Source organism: Oncorhynchus tshawytscha, linkage group LG01 (assembly GCF_018296145.1).
Source record: "Oncorhynchus tshawytscha isolate Ot180627B linkage group LG01, Otsh_v2.0, whole genome shotgun sequence".
In the NCBI taxonomy this organism is placed as follows: Eukaryota; Metazoa; Chordata; class Actinopteri; order Salmoniformes; family Salmonidae; genus Oncorhynchus; species Oncorhynchus tshawytscha.
The window spans coordinates 1725497-1731507 of NC_056429.1; positions in this window are offsets into that span (position 1 = coordinate 1725497).

Below are 6011 nucleotides of genomic sequence, written 5' to 3' on the forward strand. Positions count from 1 at the left end.
AATCATACCCATAACATGATGCAGCCACCACTATGTTTTTTGAAAATATGAAGAGTGGTACTCCAGTAATGTTTGTATGGATTTGCCCCAAACATAACACTGTGTTTGGGACAAAAGTTGTAGTTGTGACTTGTAAGATGTGTCAGGCTTTCAGATGCTTTTGTTTCGCTCCTCTGCCCAGGTGATGAATCAATGATTTGAATTTGAATGGATTTTTCTTTACGAAGGAAAATCCATGTTTAGTTTAGGCTGTCCCTCTGTCTTGCAGGTGCAGCTACAGCCGTCTGTGAGACCAACAGGCTCTACATCCCAAATGACATTTCCCTATATAGTGCACTGCTTTTGACCAGAGCTAATGCACTACGTAGGGAATAGGGATTAATTTGGGACATATTCTTCTGTTATCATCACCATGTCTGTATGCTTGCTTGTTCGCTACCAACATTTCAATTTAACATTCAAAGTAACATGAAAGTAGCTACTTTCATTTGATAGAAGCATTCCCACCCCACCCCCCACCCCACCCCACCCCACCCCCCACCCCCCCCACCCCACCCCCCCCCCACCCCCCCCCACCCCACCCCACCCCACCCCACCCCCCCACCCCACCCCCACCCCACCCCCACCCCACCCCAAAACACTTTTCTACATTTTCTTTCTTAATGCTATTAAAATTGTATTTCTTATTGACAAAGTTAGTGTATGAACTGTTGGAAGAGATTAGTTGTTCATTTTGAAGACAAACAAATATTAAAGTGCAAAATTATTATTATTTTTGTCTTTGACACTCAGCACTTTGATAAGGAAATATGAACCCTAGAAATGCAATAGTTTCAACAGCACTAATGTTACCTTTACTAGGGGGGAGGAGGAGCATTATAACACACCTTTTCTAGGGGGAGGAGGAGCATAATAATAACACCTTTTCTAGGGGAGGAGGAGCATAATAACACACCTTTTCTAGGGGAGGAGGAGCATAATAATAAACACGTTTTCTAGGGGAGGAGGAGCATAATAATAACACACGTTTTCTAGGGGAGGAGGAGCATAATAATAACACACCTTTTCTAGGGTGGAGGAGGAGCATTATAATAACACACCTTTTCTAGGGGAGGAGGAGCATAATAACACACCTTTACTAGGGGGAGGAGGAGCATTATAACACACCTTTACTAGGGGGAGGAGGAGCATTATAATAACACACCTTTTCTAGGGGAGGAGGAGCATAATAATGACACACCTTTAGGGGGAGGAACATTATAATAACACACCTTTTCTAGGGGAGGAGGAGCATAATAATAACACACCTTTACTAGGGGGAGGAGGAGCATAATAATAACACACCTTTACTAGGGGGGGAGGAGCATTATAATAACACCTTTACTAGGGGGGAGGAGCATTATAATAACACCTTTTCTAGGGGAGGAGGAGCATTATAATAACACACCTTTACTAGGGGAGGAGGAGCATTATAATAACACACCTTTACTAGGGGAGGAGGAGCATTATAATAACACACCTTTACTAGTGGGAGGAGCATTATAATAACACACCTTTACTAGGGGAGGAGGAGCATTATAATAACACACCTTTACTAGGGGGAGGAGGAGCATTATAACACACCTTTACTAGGGGGAGGAGGAGCATTATAATAACACACCTTTACTAGGGGGGGAGGAGCATTATAATAACACACCTTTACTAGGGGAGGAGGAGATAATAACACACCTTTACTAGGGGGAGGAGGAGCATTATAATAACACACCTTTACTAGGGGAGGAGGAGCATTATAATAACACACCTTTACTAGGGGAGGAGGAGCATTATAACACACCTTTACTAGAGGGGAGGAGGAGCATTATAATAACACACCTTTACTAGGGGAGGAGGAGCATTATAATAACACACCTTTACTAGGGGAGGAGGAGCATTATAATAACACACCTTTACTAGGGGGAGGAGCATAATAATAACACCTTTACTAGAGGGGGAGGAGCATTATAATAACACACCTTTTCTAGGGGAGGAGGAGCATTATAATGACACACCTTTACTAGGGGGAGGAGCATTATAATAACACATCTTTACTAGGGGGGAGGCACATGTTAATAACACACCTTTACTAGGGGAGGAGGAGCATTATAATAACACACCTTTACTGGGGGAGGAGGAGCATAATAACACACCTTTACGAGGGGGGGGAGGAGCATTATAACACACCTTTACGAGGGGAGGAGGATCATTATAATAACACACCTTTATTAGGGGGAGGAGGAGCATTATAATAACACACCTTTACTAGGGGGAGGCGGAACATTATAACACACCTTTACTAGGGGTAGGGGAGCATTATAATAACACACCTTTACTAGGGGAGGAGGAGTATTATAACACACCTTTACTAGGGGGGAGGAGGAGCATTATAACACACCTTTACTATGGGGAGGAGGAGCATTATAATAACACACCTTTACTATGGGGAGGAGGAGCATTATAATAACCCACCTTTACTATGGGGAGGAGGAGCATTATAATAACACACCTTTGCTAGGGGGAGGAGGAGCATTATAATAACACACCTTTACTAGTAGGAATGGGGAAGGGAGACAGATATCAGTGGAAGGATATCTGAAGTACGATATCAGTGGAAGGATATCTGAAGTAGGATATCAGTGGAAGGATATCTGAAGTAGGATATCAGTGGAAGGATATCTGAAGTAGTATATCAGTGGAAGGATAGCTGAAGTAGAATATCAGTGGAAGGATATCTGAAGTAGGATATCAGTGGAAGGATATCTGAAGTAGGATATCAGTGGAAGGATATCTGAAGTAGGATATCAGTGGAATGATATCTGAAGTAGTATATCAGTGGAAGGATAGCTGAAGTAGGATATCAGTGGAAGGATAGCTGATGTAGGATAGCAGTGGAAGGATATCTGAAGTAGGATATCAGTGGAAGGATAGCTGAAGTAGAATATCAGTGGAAGGATATCTGAAGTAGGATATCAGTGGAAGGATATCTGAAGTAGGATATCAGTGGAAGGATATCTGAAGTAGGATATCAGTGGAAGGATATCTGAAGTAGTATATCAGTGGAAGGATAGCTGAAGTAGGAGATCAGTGGAAGGATAGCTGATGTAGGATAGCAGTGGAAGGATAGCTGAAGTAGGAGATCAGTGGAAGGATAGCTGATGTAGGATAGCAGTGGAAGGATAGCTGAAGTAGGATATCAGTGGAAGGATAGCTGAAGTAGGATATCAGTGGAAGGATAGCTGAAGTAGGATAGCAGTGGAAGGATAGCTGAAGTAGGATATCAGTGGAAGGATAGCTGATGTAGAATCTCAGTGGAAGGATAGCTGAAGTAGGATATCAGTGGAAGGATAGCTGAAGTAGGATCTCAGTGGAAGGATAGCTAAAGTAGGATCTCGGTGGAAGGATATCAGTGGAAGGATAGCTGAAGTAGGATATCAGTGGAAGGATAGCTGAAGTAGGATCTCAGTGGAAGGATAGCTGAAGTAGGATATCAGTGGAAGGATATCTGAAGTAGTATATCAGTGGAAGGATAGCTGAAGTAGGATATCAGTGGAAGGATAGCTGATGTAGGATAGCAGTGGAAGGATATCTGAAGTAGGATATCAGTGGAAGGATAGCTGAAGTAGAATATCAGTGGAAGGATATCTGAAGTAGGATATCAGTGGAAGGATATCTGAAGTAGGATATCAGTGGAAGGATATCTGAAGTAGGATATCAGTGGAAGGATATCTGAAGTAGTATATCAGTGGAAGGATAGCTGAAGTAGGAGATCAGTGGAAGGATAGCTGATGTAGGATAGCAGTGGAAGGATAGCTGAAGTAGGATATCAGTGGAAGGATAGCTGAAGTAGGATATCAGTGGAAGGATAGCTGAAGTAGGATAGCAGTGGAAGGATAGCTGAAGTAGGATATCAGTGGAAGGATAGCTGAAGTAGAATCTCAGTGGAAGGATAGCTGAAGTAGGATATCAGTGGAAGGATAGCTGAAGTAGGATATCAGTGGAAGGATAGCTGAAGTAGAATCTCAGTGGAAGGATAGCTGAAGTAGGATATCAGTGGAAGGATAGCTGAAGTAGGATCTCAGTGGAAGGATAGCTAAAGTAGGATCTCGGTGGAAGGATATCAGTGGAAGGATAGCTGAAGTAGGATATCAGTGGAAGGATAGCTGAAGTAGGATAGCAGTGGAAGGATAGCTGAAGTAGGATATCAGTGGAAGGATAGCTGAAGTAGAATCTCAGTGGAAGGATAGCTGAAGTAGGATATCAGTGGAAGGATAGCTGAAGTAGGATCTCAGTGGAAGGATAGCTAAAGTAGGATCTCGGTGGAAGGATATCAGTGGAAGGATAGCTGAAGTAGGATATCAGTGGAAGGATAGCTGAAGTAGGATCTCAGTGGAAGGATAGCTGAAGTAGGATATCAGTGGAAGGATAGCTGAAGTAGGATCTCAGTGGAAGGATAGCTGAAGTAGGATCTCCCACATGAGATTTTTCCATGATGTCCTCACGTGTCACTTTTCTTTTTCAATGTATGGCATTACATCACAATGTCTTTAAACCAGAACCAATGGTTGACTAACTACGACACCATAGCCCCTAAACAATGTCCTAGATAGGTTCTGAACAAACAGAGTAGACATTTAAAAATGGACGAAGCAAAGCAAGTTTATTCACCCACTGGGTCATGGAGCTGCAAAGATATGATTACACAAGCACATATATTTATAACCTCTTGCTAGGCTGAGTCAACTCCTTACACATCAAGACAACCTATACATCTCTGTTGCTAAGCAGGAACTGAATTGGTTCCTCTCACTGGTGTAGTCATGGTCCTTGTCTGATGCTAGAACCTTGGTGGGTGTGGAAGTGTTTGTGTGTGAGATAGGACTGTACTAGGAGGGTCATTGTGGTGGGCCCCTCTGTGTGAGATAGGACTGTAGTAGGAGGGTCGTTGTGGTGGGCCCCTCTGTGTGAGATAGGACTGTACTAGGAGGGTCGTTGTGGTGGGCCCCTCTGTGTGAGATAGGACTGTAGTAGGAGGGTCGTTGTGGTGGGCCCCTCTGTGTGAGATAGGACTGTACTAGGAGGGTCGTCGTGGTGGGCCCTCTGGCCCCCTCCCAGAGATTTCTTCTTACTTCTGTTGACTTGGCCTCAAACCGAATTCCTCACTCCTCCCTAGTTCCGTAGCTGGCCTGCCTTATCGGGAAATGAAACTAGACTTTTGCTCTTTGCCTCCCTCTTAATAAGGAGCATTGATATTCAACTGTAACGTGTTTGTACAGAGTATTGTTGTGTCTTTGAGGCCAACGTCATGACAGTATTAACGTTCTGCACTTCCCAATTGTCTCTCTCAGTAACTTTCGATACACCAAGTTCCTATCCACCCTTCATTGACCCCAACAGATACATTCATTATACATGTAAAGTCATCAATAAATTATACTATGGTGACATGAATATGTATATTTCAAGCTAGAATCCATCAATAGGTTTCTGTGTTCCAACCCGCTATACAACATCCGAAAGTACAAAACAGGGCAATAGCCACATTTCCAACCACAGTCTTTATGTGCGTCAAGTCATGGTGTTAAAATCACTACACGTGTGATGGAAACAGGAAGTGTCTTTGTGTTTTGAAATGGGAGACATCACCTCTATCATCCCAGACACCCTAGACCCACTCCAATTTGCATACCATCCCAGCAGATCTCCACACTGCCCTCTCCAACCTGGATAAGTTTGCAAAAATTGTTTTAGATTGATAAGGGGAAAAAATATTTTAATCAGCAGCTACTCTTCCTGACACTCCACCAATCAGGCCTTTATGGAAGAGTCGCCAAACAGAAGCCACTCCTCAGTAAAAGTCATGTGACCATGAGAAACAAGATTCTCTGGTCTGATTAAACCAAGATTGAACTCTTTGGTCTGAATGCAAAGTGTCACTCTGGAGGAAACCTGACACCATCTCTATGGTGGAGCATGAT